The sequence below is a fragment of the Anopheles darlingi genome, chromosome 3 (assembly GCF_943734745.1).
Source record: "Anopheles darlingi chromosome 3, idAnoDarlMG_H_01, whole genome shotgun sequence".
NCBI lineage: Eukaryota > Metazoa > Arthropoda > Insecta > Diptera > Culicidae > Anopheles > Anopheles darlingi.
In genome coordinates this window covers 13,961,527-13,978,007 of record NC_064875.1, presented here as the reverse complement: position 1 = coordinate 13,978,007, position 16,481 = coordinate 13,961,527, and the positions used below count along the sequence as shown (strand labels likewise).

The window sequence follows — 16,481 nt, the reverse complement described above, 5'->3', positions numbered from 1 at the left end:
AGAGCAAAGCATGTGGGGATCCGAGTACGCTGAGTAGTAGTAGCAGTAGTAGTAGTAGAGTAGTGTATATCAGCATGTACTTGCATGTTGAGCTCATAGCCTAATCTTCCTTGCGGAGTAAATCCTTCGAAACAATCGAAGTAGCTTCGTCTTACACTGCTGCTGCTGTTGCTGCTAGGGGATATTCTGCTGCTGCTGCTGCTGCTGCTAAGGGATACTCTGCTGCTGTTGTTCCGTGCGAGATGGCTCTGGACTACTTGGATCGTTTATTTCAATAACCGAAACTACAAGTCTCCGATCGGGTACTAGGATCTGGGGAACTTTGTTGGTATGTGCAAATTACAGCACGATGCCGACACCAGGACGATGCGTCTCAGACCAACCCCTCCTCCAGCCACACCTCGCCGTTATTGACTTCCAGTGGGAGTGTGGCTATCGAGGATGCCTCCTCAGTGTCCCTGCGGGTACGGTGGTGCATTCGGATCGGGGAGTTTCCGATGTCGGCTCAAATTACACCGCAATACATTCCGAGATGCGATGCGACCGGAAGGCCCTGCACCAGCAGTTCGTCGTGGTACACTAGGTTCATGTGTTTCTGTATCGATTCGGTTCCAACATTCTGCCTTCGATGCTGGTGTGCTACTGCGACCAAAGAATGCGACCAAGAAGAGAAGGGACCCCTAATGACAGTGAATAAATCGAACGAAGTACATTTCCCTAGAAACAACCGGATCAGCAGCAGCACCAGACCGGCCTCTCTCGGATGGCCGCATCCCAGGACACATTGCAAAAAGTGCTGACATTTCATGCACCACATTCCCGGTGGTCGTTTCTTGTGTGTGTGTGTTCCCTACTAGTACACCGCCTTGTGGAAACGCGTCCGGCATGTTATGCTGAGTTCGGCCCAATGTTATGCATTTCAGTGGCCAATTGACGATGCCGGTGTCGAGTGTGGGAGACGTTCGTTCTGCATTGGCTTTTGCTCCGAGAAACGAGCAACGATTCGATTCGGGGGGCGGTCGAGGACCTTTCCATTCCCAGAAGCACAGCCAGTCAAAACAGCATCAGACAGCAGCTCTCGGTCGGTTGGTCGGTCGGTCGCTGTCTGCGGGATGGTTTTTCTTGGTATTTATTTTTGTTTCGAGTGTCCTCTGAGAGTGTGTGTTTTTTGTTGTTGTTGTGGTAATGCCTTCGAATTTCAAATGATCCTCGCAGATCATGTAGATGTAACATTCCAAGAAGGAGGTAAGCTGAGCAGAATGAGCGTGAGATCAATTTGAACGATGTCCCGAATGTTGATGACAACGTTCGGAAAGTAAAGGATTTTCGAAATTTTCCATACTAAGAGGATTACTGCCTTTTGCCATTGAAATGCTATTGAAGAGAAAGGGAAATTTTGGTTTGAATTCCGTTCTCGAAGGCAAAATAAATCCTCCGGAAAGAGTTACCTCCGCAAAATGGGGGCTGAATTGCTTCATGGAAATGGTTTTAAAGCACTTGAAATGAAGTAGCGACATGTGCTGCTTAGTGCTAGGTAACCGAAATTGTGTGTGTGTGTGTGTGTGTGTGTGTGTGTGTGTGTTTGTGCCCAGATCCACCGATAGCAGGTCATTTTGGTGAAATAACTTGGGGGATAATGTTTTAAGAGAGACCCAAGACCCAAGAACATCAGCTGCATGCCGTGCAAGGTCGTCTTTAAAAGCGGCTCTGTTCTCGGCTCTCCTCCTCTCTCGGTAGTGCGCATCGTCTCGAAGGTGCTTCAGCAGCCTTTACGTAGAAGGTGCTCCCTTGGGAGAATAACTATTCGTCTTCCGCAAGCACTCAAAAGCAGCTGAAGTTGAGCAGAAGCGCTACGGAACGAGCTGCCTCGCTTCATCCGGACCGCACCCAGAGCCCAACGCCTGAGGCCTCTGATGCTAGCCAACGGTTTAGGATGGTGTAATAATGCCGTGCCCATTAACCTTCTGGCTGGCCAGCATCATCAGCAGCAGCAGCGGCGGTAGCATAACCCAAGCATTTGGCAGGTGTTTGGCAACAATTCCGCCGAGTGCACTAAAAGAGGATGCCTTAATTGTGTACCGAACACTTCCGTCCTAACCCCTACCCACTAGGAAGAGGAGACTACTCGCTTCCGGTCCGTTCCTGGTGTATGGTTGGAAGTGAAAAAGTGAACCGAAAAAAAGGGAAGGAATGCGGAAGATGCAGGAAGTGATGTAGTGTATGCGCCGTGGGTGGGAGGGGGGCAAGCGTTGCAATAAAATAAATGAATTCATTTTCCAAATTGAAGCCAAGGAATAGGCGCGTTGTAATAATGGAAACATTTTTTTTTTTTCGGGAGGGTTGGTAACAATATAACGAGGAAAACTTCACGAACGTAACAATAGTATTACTCTCGTGGTCGTGGCTTTTGTTCTATCGCTCCGGTCGGTCACCAGTGCCGATGCTGGTAACAGCGTAATTTTCTATTGTTTTCTAGACAGTGCGGGAAAGCGCAGCACGGAATGTTCATTTTCCACTAGGCGGATAGCGAGTTTGCCATAACGGGACGTTATGCGTTGGGCTTTGGCGTGTGCCCTTGGTGTTTGAGCTGGTTTATTAATGTTCCACAAAAATGGAACCTTGTCCTATGGCCCGAAAGGGGTTTAAAGCCGCTCGCAAGAGGCATTTAAAGAGTGACACATGGATTTAGTTTCTATTTTGTTTGATCCTAACACTACGCACTACAGCAAATAGTTTGATAGTTTGAGAATAATCTTTTACCAACAGTTTTAGTTTATAGAGACAACATTGCAAAAGGTATTTTAAGGTTACTTAAAAATAATAAATCTGAATAAATCAATAAATAATAGTTACTCCAATTACTATTGTTGTGTTGGACAGCAATTGAAGATAATAATTGAAAGACTTTCCATCAAGTCATGTTGATTCCCAAAACTCTAGGTGCATTTATGCCAAGTACGTAGCCGATGCGCTTGTCTAGCTTTAAGAAACGCACAACACGGGACACTGCTGCACTGCACAATAATGCCACAGCAAAAAAGTAAGCGGCTTGTTATCATTCCGCGTGCATCGTCAATCTGTCGGCAAACGAACAATCTTCTTACCCCGGTCAGCACAATGGCGTCCAATATTTGCATTTGCTCACTGCGGCTAATTACTGTGAGCTGGAATATTCGTTGTTATTTTTTTGCTTTTTGCGCTGACTTCTTTTTTTTGTTTTGCCGTTGGTTGGCACACCGTTGGCTTCATGCTCATGGCTCCATGCCCTGACTGTTTCCATGTTTTCTATTCTGTTCAACGCAACACCCTCCAGCGTTCTGGCGGATGGACGCAAATGTTCAAGGATGCTGTAGAGCTTGACCCATGCTCTGGTTTCGGCTTCACGCAGCAGTAGCAGAGCCTTATCGGACACTGGTACGGAGGGAAACGGAGGTTTTCTTGCTCGACCCGCAGGACCGAATTGTAATTTGGGACTCATTCGAAAGCGACAAAATAGAAGTAGCAAACAAAAGCGGCGGCCACGGTAGGTAGAGTGGTCAAAAGGGGCTTTTGGCTAGCCCCCGCGGCAACGGCTCGCGGAACGGCCAGAAAGTTAACAGAACAACCCGGACCGGACCGAAGAACGGACCTAAGGACCCTTGGATCGGACCGCATCGCACCGCACCGCACCGCAAGAGACAACAAGTTGTTCATAGACAATGCCATTATCTAGCGGCCCTTTAACGGCCCTTGGAGATGTTTCATGGCAAAAAGGGTGCACCCCAAAACCGGTCACGAATACAATACAAGACGATACGCGGTGCGGTACCGCAACGAAGAAGATAATGTTTCTGCAGCGCCACGGCCAAGGAGAGGTCAAAGGGGCCCCTTTCTTCTCAAAAAAAAAAACAACAAAGACAAAAGACCTCGGACTGGTGTGGGGACGTTGGGGGGAAACAGAAGTGCGCTTTGAAGCACCCGCCCCGCGGGCACGTCGCAACGGGTGGTGTGGCCCTCGGAATGGTTTTGCTGTCACCCGGGAATTGCTAGCAGCAAAACGGAAGGACGTAAATGGCAAGCCATCACCCCTCCCCACCCTAGAGTTCACTGCCCTCTGGAGGGGGAGGTCTGCGTCAGTGTGCGAGAGAGTGTGAGAGAGAAAGAGAGAGCAAAAGACGAAAGAGAATGGTCGAGAGTAGTAGAGGCTTCGAAACAAAAGAGAAAATGGACACGGGCAAATTAATACAGAAACAACAGACAGAGGACACTCACACAAGACGAGGGGGTGGGCCTTTGCCACCCAAGCAGGGAGTGGGCCACTTGGCAGGCAGGCAGTTCGTTGCAGCTTCTCTCCACTCCCTTCACACGAAAAGGACACCGGTGAAGATGTCCCGGATTGTCACCGACACCGGCTGCTTACGTCGCTGCCCATCTTCAGACGGTGCACTCGGACCGGGAGGGTGTCATTAGTGCGGAGAACGAACGACATTTTTCGGCGGCCAGCGAGCCTCGTTACGTCGTGAAACGATCCACCGAGAGAGGCGGGGGGTTTTCTGATCAAGCGATAACAACGAGACCGAGACCCTCACGGTACCAGGAAAAGGTTAATAAAAGGTTCGCATAGGCTCGCGGGCGCGTGCCCTTCTTCTTTCTTGCCCCCCCAAAAAAAAAGAGTGTCCTTTCAAGCACCATTTGCTTCGGTTGCTTCTTAGCCAAGATGAGCGAGAAGAGGCGCAGAAGAAAGACAGGAGAGTGGAAAGGACCGAGATGGTACCGTGTAAGTGTGCAGCAGCGTTACGATGACGGGCGAGAGAGAGGGAGAGAGGAGCAGAGAGCGTTGCAATATGTTGCCGGTGTTTGTGCGCTAATATTCTATCCAAATGTCTCATTTACCTCATGCTATGTTTGAGGGGGCTAAGAATGGTGCTTCGCTTAATGCGCTGGACCATTACACTCGACGGAGCTCAGTGGACATGTTGACATAAGCTAGACAGGACAGGATGAGCAAGCATGGGTGTAACATCTTTAAATGCTGTTTATCTTGCATTATTGTCATTTAAACTGTTCGCATAATATTATATTTTTTCAAGGTTTTAAAGTTAACTTCTAATACTTATTTGCCTTAACTTTTTTATTTTTGGCTCGATTATTTTTCAAATGAAATTATCACTATCACTAAGTATCAACAGAATCTTCATTTAGTCTAGGACTGTTCTAGGGCCCCTCTAGTGGTCTATTTGCCATGGATACTTGAAACCTCAATGCCGACTACTCCTTGAATACCTCCATACTGAAGAATTAATGTTAATTCAAACAATGAGGTTACTAACAGACGGTGTGCTCTTTGTTCTGATAATTCCATTCCTGGATGCAATTTTGGATTAGCAACCCAAATGGTTGATGAATGCATCATGCAAGCAATGTCACACTGCATTCCAAGAAGCATTCAATGCATTACTGAGTCTGAGAAATGCATTGAATGTTTCTTGGAAAAATGCTCCTCCGTTGAATCGGAATGAAATGGAATGCACATATCGAATGCAATGCTTTCTGGATTGAAGCACGTCAACATATTATTAGTTGACGGTGTTTCATCCTTGCGCAGGACTGGTATGCAAGCAAAAAGATAACATCCCTTTTGTATTTGAAAGTACAATTGTTCTCTTGAGAATGTTTGCTAGTTGTGTATTGTGCGAACTGACACGTTTTTGCTTTGAAGATCCTAGTTCAAACAGTTAGTGTTCCGGTGGAATCCGATGCTCGCCATTGAATGATCAGCTAACAATGAATATAAAATGTGAATATAAGAAGGATTTCTGCTTTATATAAAATCGTGGTACATTACATCAACATGATTGGTTTTTGCCGATATACACACGAGCCCAATGCTTTGAAAGGAGCCGATCCTTAACCAAACTGGAACGGTGACACATTCACACCGTTACGACAATTATAAACAAAAAAAAAGGATGAAGAAAATAAAAACGCGAAACACTCGCATCATCACATCGTGGGACGCACGGGATCAAATTTAATCCATCACTGTCACGGACCCTCGCCGCTCTCCATTATGCTCACTCAATTCCATCGATCGCGCGTTGAGCTCAATCACCTCCACCTTCTCCACCCTCCCCTTTTTTGGTCGCATCTCATTGTTTCCATTCTCGAGTGGCGTGTGGGCAGGGTAGGTGGCAATTTTTAAACATTTTTAACGCAATTCGATCCTTCACGCTATGCATCAGTCGGGCGGATGTGGACGGACGTCCGGAAAATGCAATTTATCACAACCACTGCGCTGGATGGGTGTGTGTGTATGTGTGCGTTGCGTGCGCTTCAATGAACTTTGGGCGAAGAATGATGTGCCGGCACTGACGGTCGATGGTACCGAGACGCTCTTTCGTCACCGGTGCGCGATACTATCCTTGGGTGTCATTATTTTCAACGTACTTCATCAGACACCATGAACGAGGAGCAGTATGTATGCGTATGTTTGAGAGAGAGAGAGAGTGAGTGAGCGATGGAAATGGCTCTGATGTGCAAGAAAAGAGCAGCATAGTGGTTCCGGTTTAATGAAACAGTGTGACAGTTAAGGAAGTCGAGTATTCGTGTGGGTTCAGAGACCACCTGCTGCTGGTGCTGGGTGTCTTTTATTAAAGCTTTAAATTGGATCGTTGCATCATTATCTTCTACCGAATACTGTCGATCCCTTCACGATGGGTCATGAAAAGTTGATAGTTAAACACAAGGATTCCTGATTTTTAAAACAAATCAAAGATATGATTTGGCAAGATAATTTTTGTCATAATCAGAGATAATTGTCCAATCGAACATGGAGAGAGAGACCCAGCGTACTTTCAAATCAAAAGTATATGGAAATCCTTCCATTATGGTGAACGTTGTAAAATATGCTTAAGTTAAGGAGCTTCATATTTTATCGACAAACATTGAAACAGCTCATAACTAACACCCTCAATTAACCAGATTAAACTTAGATATTATGCTCAATAAATAACCGATAAAAATTACGCCGTCCATCATTGATGAGAATGTGCAACGTTGCATCTTCGTTCCTTGATGCAGGAACATCAAATGTACTCCGTACTTCATATTGCACTCACTCTTTCGTTAGCTGACTGAACCAGTAGTTGATGATAAACATCTTTGATCATCATCTACTACCATAGACACGGCTAGTGGAATGCATGAAGTTCTAGCAGCTCCCAACGGTCGAACCGGAATGGAATGGATTCGCTCAAACCAGCAAGCAAATGAAGATACTTCATAGCCAAGATCGGTTAGAAACGTTCGACCTCGTACCACAAACAACAAAAAAAAACGGAGGATATGTAAATCATTTAACCCCACGTGCGCTCTGCTTCGCATCTTACATTGCATGCGGAGAGCAAAATGGCTCTCCATCGGTTCTATGGTGGGCATGTAAAACCGAACCAGCTTTTTCTACCCGTATCATATCCGCCGTTTGTGGGCAAATGGGCTTGTGAGTTTGTGCGCTGAGAAAACCATTTACCGCAGCTCAGAAACAAATTTCTGTACAAAAAAAAAACACAAAACCGAAGCTTCCGGCTTTGCTGCCGGAACTGTAAAGGCTCGAACAGTATCGGACAGGGCATCCATGATCCTCCGGAAAAGCGAACCATATAACGCGGGTGGACCGATACATGGTGGTGGGCATGCACAAGCCTATCGCAACCATCATGTGGACCGTTCGTTGCTGAAATTCTTGGATTCGGATACACTGGTGGTAGCGGCCAAAAAAAAAAGGTTCATCAATTATCTTTCCCGAGAGTCTTCGTAAGGAACCCTTCCGAGAACGATCGGAGTTGGTTTTTTTTTGGGTGTTGCCGAGACCGTATCAGCTGCGGAGGGCTTATAGGTCTACGCTACCCACTGCTAAGCACTGAGGGGTCTAGTGTGGTTTCAGTTGCTTATGACCGAAGCAGTAGTGTCCTCACCGAGTGATACTGCAGCTCTCAATTTAGGAGATCTATTGGACTTGTTTTATTTCATTGATAATAGTTTTTTTTAACCATACTTTAGTACTAATGATGTAATACTAACAGAGGTACAAAACTGTGAACCGTGCAGTTAAAATGTGTTGCATGTACACCGCAAGTAGATGTTATGCATTACAGAAACAATACTTGGAATTTATATTTCATTTCATTACTAAAATCCTAAGCAGTTCCCAAACCAAATTGTCTAGCAAACTTTTTTTAACATTCGTTTACATTCCCTGCAGTACTGCAGACATTGCCATTGTTCGTAAAGTTGAGCTCCAATGGCCCAACACAGTGAGATTTATTGAGGATTTTTGCGATAAAATCGCAACCAACACAAAACCAGACAAAAAAAAATTGAAAGAAAAAACAAACTCCAAAAATCCCACGGCCAGCGTGCCAAATGTTCATCAGCGTGATTTATCCTAGCCATGGCCGCCGACTGGCAAGGACAACGAAATCCCGGGAGAGTTTCGCTGCCGGGGGGGAAAATGGCGCTACTACTCGTCCCTCGATTGCGTTCCATCCAAATGAAACGAAATGAAATGTCCCATTGCTCACCGGCCGGCCGCGATAAAGAGTCCATTCAGGCACCCACTCCAGGCCAGGAGAGGCTCCCCCCTCTTTTCCATGCGGTTGATGCGTGATTTCCCCGAGGAAACCGTTCCATACTCTCTCGCTCTCTCTCTGTCTACCTTAAACGTATCCTTGGAGTCGTCGTCCTAGTTGTGTGGGTAACGAAAACTGGAGGGAACAGGTTCTGTTGTAAATGGCGCCTCACGATGATGATGATGATGTGTGTGTGCGCGCGCGTTGATGGAAAGCTTCGACGTCGTCATCATGATCATCATTGTCGTCAGCCTTTCATGGAGAACCACGACGACGTGTGCCTCAAGTGCCGCGCGGCAAGCAGCTTCCCAAACTTTGACTACCATCGTACACAGGCACCTCCTGGAATGGGATCGTGCTTATGTCTTGGCTTTCGGGCGGAAGATACCTGCTCGTGACAGGCGTGTCCTAGTGTGTGTGTGTGCGTGTGTGTGTAGGAGAAGCAGGTAAACGGGTGCGACTCCAGCATGGCGTGACCGTAGTGGTAAGAAGATTCAATGTGACGTTACTCCAAGGGTGTCTAAGGTAAGCTTCCGTTTAGCTCCCTTCCCCAATCTATCACACACACACACACACACACACACACACACACACACACACACACACACACACACACACACACACACACACACACACACACACACACACACACACACACACACACACACACACACACACACACACACACACACACACACAGACGGTACGTGCTACAGTAAACGTTTCTAGTGCACGAGCGTTCGTTCACTGGAAGTGACAGCTTCTTGCTTCAGCTGAAGGCGTTGTAACGGCGTTGGCGTCAGAGAACATCGGATCGGGATCGGGATCGGGTTGGAGTCTCCGTCCACGGGATAGTTTCAGCATCAGCACCAGCAGTAGCGTCAAGGAATACCTGGAATTTAGCAAGTTGCCTTCTGCCTGAAGACTATCCGAAGACACTTGAAGCAGCAGCAGCAGCAGCAGCTTGAACTCAGCGCGTACGGGATACTTTCTACCAGCACCGGAGACCGGATAGTGCCATTCGACCGAAGGAAGCGCTTCACCGCACCATTTGATACACTCAATTTGGGAGCGAGATCTGCATCTGATGATATATGTGTGCGACTGGATGCCAACTTCTGGCCACAAGTTTATCCCCCACCCACTTCACCATTTCCTCGAAACCCATCGGTCTACAATGGAAGCCTCGGTCATAAAGGACTCACGAGTCTCACATTGCCGTGCAGGTGTGTGTGTGTGCTTAGGCGCTCGGTATAGGCTGCAAGTAGGTTGCTTTTGAGCTCACAACCGAGCTCGACGCCTACAGTTCCTCGCGATCGAGACAATGGTTTGGTCGCTGGTCTTGCAGAAGATCTTTCACTTGTGCAAAAACCTGCGCTGCGAAAGGTGGGTCATAAATTAAATCACACCCAGACTAAAACGGTGCTGGTGCTGGCGGTGTACTGGCTTATCGCCTCCGTGCGTGCGGAAGCCTGACGGAACGGGCGAAAAGCCCCGGAGGGGCTTAAGCGGTCAAAACAAAAGCCCACCCTAGCCCGGACGAGCGCAGTCGCCTGCTCCGGATGGATCGTGATTTGTCTTGGGTGGCTTTTGTGGTCGCCGCTGCTAATGGGTCGAGCCGAGAGTGCCGAGCCGAGCCGAGCCGAGCGTGCGGATGCTTAATTATTCACGCACGCCTCCTGTCGAATAGCCGAAAGCACATCCATGATTTATGTGGGCGCAACCGGTAAGCAAGACTAACGGGGCCCATCTAGCATTTCCATTTTCTGTGTCCCGGAATATGAAAAAGAAGGCACTGTATGGGGAGGAGGAAGGGGTGGGGGAGTTTTGTGAGTGTGTGTGTGTGTGTGTGTTGGCTGCAACTCTGTATTGGATTTTAGATGATTACAACGAAAAGCCAAACCAACTTTGCGAATAGCAGAATGGGGGAAATGTTTGCTTTCCGGCTGATTTGAAGCCAATCTGAGTGAGAGTGAGCTTCCATCGTTCACAGTATTGTGAAATTGTGTTAACTGCAGAACCATTGTTTAATTATCACTGCTTTCCGTAAACAATTGCTCGAGATTCTGTTCTTACAAGGCATCGTCTTATAAGGATCTTTGGCAACAGCATCCCTTCTTTTGAGTTCCAAACAGTGTATCCACAAGAAATCGTTCATTTCAATGTCATTTATACTCTACGTTCTTTGTGTGCCTCAAAATAGATTGTAATTTCACAAATGTAGCTGGTGTTGTGAGACAATTCTTTGTCGTACCATTATTTTTTAGAGACACGGAAAATAGAATGTAATATTCATTTTTTCATGATAGCTTATAGTTATATTGGACTTGCTGCCTTGAGCTAATAAGCCACGCTATCCACTGTTTTAGAAAGATCCATACTTTGTAAACCATATCTCTACATCTATTTAAAATAAAGTGTACTTGATGAAATCAGTGTATTTTAGTATCACAAAAAGAATTCAATTATACTACTGTGCCCAAAAAATAATGTGACATTAGATTTATTTTGAAAATTCCAGAATATTTCTTCCAAATATATTTTTTTATCTTCAAAGTAATTCCGCCCCCCGACACAATGTACTTATGCCGAAGAATTTTTCAGCTTTCGAAACACGTGAAAAAGTCGTCTTTAGGAATTGCCTTCAGCACATTCTTTGCAGCGGCTTGAATCTTTTCTATCGTGTCTAAGCAGTGTCCCCGGAAAGAAATTTTAGGCTTGTCGATTAACCAGAAGCCTCATCTAACCAAATCAGGCGCATATGATAGTTTTGGAACGATATGAGTGGAGTTTTTGGCGAAAAAGTGACGGAAAACTACCGCAGTGTGATGGATTGGCATTATCGTGATCGAGCGCTAACACGCTTGAGATGAAAAACATCCTTCAAAATGTAATTGGCGGATATGTTTGATATGCCAATTTCATCTGCAAAGTCTCTTGTTGTAAATGGGCGATGGTTTTCCTACATCAAATCTTTGATGTTTTAGGCGTGAGCTGCATCGATTGACGTTGGTGGTCGACCAGAACGTTCTTCCTCTTCAAAACATTCCCGACCTTCCTGGGGGTCTTTGCACTACTAGTAAATTTTTTTTTTGACGTAATATCGTCACTAAAGGCATTCTGTACCATTCGCATTGATGTAGCTGCAGCAGAAAAAATATTTTTAATGCAAAATCTTTGCTTAAATATTTGCGACATGGCGAAAAATGAACAAATCACTTTTAGTAGTTCACAAAATAATACGTATCTCAAAGTGAATATTTGACTAGTGAATATTTTGACGCGAAACTTGTTATGGTTATCAATAACAGTGCTGACAACCTACAAAAAATACAAAATAAAGATATCCATTTACGCGGGCAATTTGGACACTGTGTCAGCTTACTTTTTGGACACAGTAGTATATCCGAGTAGGACAATCACAAAAAAGCAGCGGGTCGCGTAACCAATGCAATACACTGTCACTCATCGAGTTCCTATCTGTCAAAGGCAACTGACCGCGAAAACAGAATCAGTGTGAATCACAGTCACAGAATCACAGTGAACACAAATCAACACTTCCCACAAGACGCTGCTAGAACGATGTAATGGTGGTTTCCGATCGAGCTCTCATTGAAATCAATCATTATCGACGCGTTCAAATGCCTAGCGACAAGCTGCACAGCGGAGAATCGGGCGGAAAAATCTAATTATCATTGACTCGAACGGAATGAACGGTACCCATACCACACAACGATGATGCTCAATAATGACTCACAAGCGGTAGATTGACCCACCACCACAGACCTAGCCCAACTTACAACCGAAACACAATCAAGGGGAGTGTCAATCAAACCGAGCCGAACCGAAAGCTGCATGTTACAGTGCGGCCACAAACAATACACCGCTGATGATGACACAGATCCCCGCGCAGCGCCTGGTTCATGGTGGCGTTCGAAAGAATCCCCGAGTGCGAGGTTGAAATTACGACGTGTTGTTGTTTTGCATACCACCATCGGAGCCAAAAAGAAGGTGGTATCTTCTTCCAACGTTTGGTCCCAAACAACGGTCCCCCCCCAATGATCTTGCTCTCCCTCTTCTTCCATCCCATCAGCCCATCAGCCTTGAAGTGCTACCGGTCGATGTCGCGCACATGTAGCCTTCGGTTTGGTGATGAGCCATCGCCCGAACGATGATTCAATTAGGGAGTGAAATGTGAACAACAACCGGTTACGGTGGTGTGTGTGTGTGTGTGTGTGTGTGTGAGTTGCACATGTGCTGAAGAGATTAACCCCGCATGAGAACCGCTCGCGTACAGGAATTTTGACAGCATCTTCACCACTACCACCAGCGACGACAGCGACAGAACCCACAACGGCCCAGTGCCATATATTCTGACTGATTGAAGTTGAGTTGAACAGAGGAGAAGGACGAGGAGAAGGAGAAGGAGGAGGTGAACGTGATCTTCTGGAGGCACTTGCGAAAAGGGGTTCGGTGGAAAACATCGTTCCATTACCAACACATACACACACCTCGCACCAGGAGGCCAGCCAACAACCACCAGCTGCGGTGGGAAAATCGAATTTCTTCGCCTCCTCCCTCGAAAACGGGTCCCCCTCCCCTCTCTTGACTTCATCTTCAATCCGGGTGCCGCCCCAGGTCCGGGTCAGAAAGGATTTGTCCTTCAGCCTCGCACCTGCCATGACGGTGGGCCCCAACCAGCAAATGGGGTGTGAGGTGTTCTGAACCTGCACCAAACCAGGAAAGGAAGGTAAGGGAAAGCCCAACCCAGTGATAGCAAGCATGAAATTTATCGATCCTTGACGCGTGACAGAGAAGAAGCGAAGAAACACGTAGTTTTTCACCCCCATACCAGAGGTGTGTGTGTGTGTGTGTGTGTGTGTGTTCGTACCTCCACCTGGCAGCAGGACGAAGAGGCGCGAGCTTGGAGTGAAGGTGGACGAGAACGATGAGCTCGCTCGGTGGTCGCGCTCAAGTCATTGTTAAGCGAATTGCTGTGGTAATAATGGCGCGAGTAAGCGAGGTGCTGGCAAGACGAGGTGGAGCACCTGCTGGGTTGGTTGAGTTTGTGTGTGTGTGCAAGGTCTTTTGAAACGTTGTCTTCATGTCTCGCAATTTGCACGCTGCGTCTCTTCGGAAGTAAGGCAACAGAGAATAGATGTTATTAAGTTTTGGTTTTCCAGCATTGAAATATTGAGGGAATGAAAATGGTTTGAAGTAGATACAAAGGCGCCCTAGTATACGATAGAAACTTTCGGTTGCGGTTGACTTTCATCGACTTAGCTTAAGCTGTCATTTGGTGTCTTGTAATTTTCAATGTTGGCATTACGTAACTTGGTATGCAGTAAAACGTCATAAGTTTCAACCGAATTTCGAGTTGGACTGAATAAGTGAAAGATCAATTATAAAAGAATCCAATGAAAGCTCATTGTGACAGTTCTTAACGGTAAAGTTGCATTAGTGTATTGGAATCTTAAGGAACTACTTGATAACCTTGATGTAATTGCCTCCGGAGAACTGGAGTGTATAAAATGTAACATCGAAGGAGAAAATTGGCTATAAAAGTTGACTTCACTCTTTGGACGCTCCGCGCTCTAGTCCTGCCCTAGAAAACACACAAACACACACACATAGACACACGCACACAAGGATCCAATAAGTAAGGAGTGTCTTTCACCTCAAAAGCGTACCTCAAACAAACCCCTTGGCTTGGCTTTCTCACACGTAAATGGTTTTTCATAATAACTTACATGTATGCTACGCGGGTACATGCTCTACATTCAAGGTAGCAAGGTAGCTAGTTCGTTGAAATTGCGTTAACAACACTCCTGCCCCGCTGTGGGCTTCTTCTGTACTACCCATGGCCACACACATACACACACACCCCAAGAAGCGTAACCTCGCGCAAGTGGATGTAAAAGTTCTCCGGCCAGCGAATGGCACGTGAACGCACGAGCACGCTGTAGTGTGGAAAGGAGGGAGTATGGTGCTGCTCCCCACCCCACCCAGGGGGTGGTGCTGGTTTGAATTTCACTTTTCACCCAAACGAGCGATATCCTGTAAGATCGCTCCTTCCTGTTGGGCTGAGCTGAGCTGAGCCGAGCAGAGCTTCCCGGACCGTCTTCCGGCCGTCGTGCCGCTAAAAGCCTCTTCCGGTTCGATGAAAGCGACGACCAAAGGCAGGAAGGCAACAGCGTGCAGGAACCGAATTCGGAGCTCGAGGCAACGCGAGCGCGAACGCGAACGCGAGCGGACGCTCGTACACTTTGATCCTCTCCCATGGTCGATGGGGATGAGGTACATGGCCACCACCCCCACCGCTCAGGAACCTGCTGCACCTGGCAGTGGTTTGGAGCCAGCCGGGCGCGAGAGAAAGCGCTCGAAAAAAGAAGAACGAGAAAGGAAGGAATGCTGGAGCGATCCGTCCGTCCGGGGTTCAAAAGAAGCTTAGAAGAGTTCCGCGAATTCGCGCCATTCCGGGTCACCCCCGGGGTGAGGGAGTGGTACACCTGTGAGCACCGTAGGCCACGGGCAGCCTCGCGCCAAAGTAGGACGATGAAGATGGAAAAACAAATTGATTTAATACCGTTTCCCGGCAAACGCTCGTTTGAAGAGCGCTCCGTTGGTGGTGGTGGTGGTGATGGTGGAAAGTGAAATCTATTTCCGCGGCAAAGGACTCATTACCCCCCGAAATGGGTCCCGGAAAGATTAAATGAAAAGCGTACCAGGGACTGCGCGCTGCTTTACAACTTAAAAGAGGGCTTTAGACACACACACACATACACGCGCACAAACTGACACACATACAAGCGAGCAGCTGTTGCATGATGGCGCATCCACCGACCAGAACCGGCGGATTACACACATTCAGCACATCGGACGACAACAGAACAAAAACAGCACAAAATGAGAATTCTATGCTGCTCGGTTCGCAGTAGATTAGAATCGACTTTACGGTTTCGCGATCGTTTTCCAGCGTGCCGTGGCCAAGCACCAAGTTGCTTGGAAGTGTTTTTTGGGATGAATTGAAAGTCGAACTGAACTGACATTAATCCACAATAACGCGTAACTTCTTAGTAAATATACTAGACTAGAGCGAGTGCTTAAGTGTAGGGGAAAGAACGTTTACCGAAGGCAGAAATAAACCATGGCCACACCTCATTTCACTTCAACAGAAAACGAAAAACACCCGGAAAACTCCGCGCGATAGAATGCGAAGAAAGAGATATCCGTAATGTGTTTTTTTTTCGGGGTGGAGGCAAACATTCGGCAAAGACAGTTTTGCTAGATGCTTGCTTAATTAAAACGCTCATCTGAAGATCACTCTGCAGATGTATTATGTGCCCCAACTCCTCTTTTGCTCTAACCCCTTCACCCCTCCACACCCCTATCTAAAATAATGCCACAGCGGAAAAGGTCACGTGGAAAACATTTTCATTTTCCTCGGTAGCTCTGGGCGCACACGAGAAGCAAGAGCGAACCATTTCAATTTGCTCATCGTTCCATCTCTCCTATGCGCCCCGCCCTCAGGGCGTAACTAATTTCCCACCAACCAAGCACACCATCTACCTTCCGCGAACCCCTTCTTTTTTGCCTTCGCTTCACTCTTTGATGTTGCTCTGTCGGGGTACGGGTTTTTCCGGGTTTGCGGAGAGGACGCAAGGGAACGCTCGGGAACGCAAACTACGCGATCCGTCTGCAAATGAAGGGTGGTAGCCCGGAGAGGGGAGGACGAATATCGCGAGTCACGGCGAGAATTCTAGAAAATCACGAATTTTACTCGTTCTCGCGGCAATTAATTTTCCAGCTCATTTACGGCGACGATGGCGACGATTCGTGGCCGTGCCATTCTTGGAAAAGCGGGCCTCGATCAAG

General features: G+C 47.0%; 1 protein-coding gene across 1 annotated transcript in view; it reads right to left on the bottom strand.

The window, feature by feature from the left end:
* Positions 1–16,481, bottom strand: part of LOC125956366 (beta-1-syntrophin) — a 111,350-nt gene that overhangs the window by 30,388 nt on the left and 64,481 nt on the right. The gene's annotated exons all lie outside the window — the stretch shown is intronic.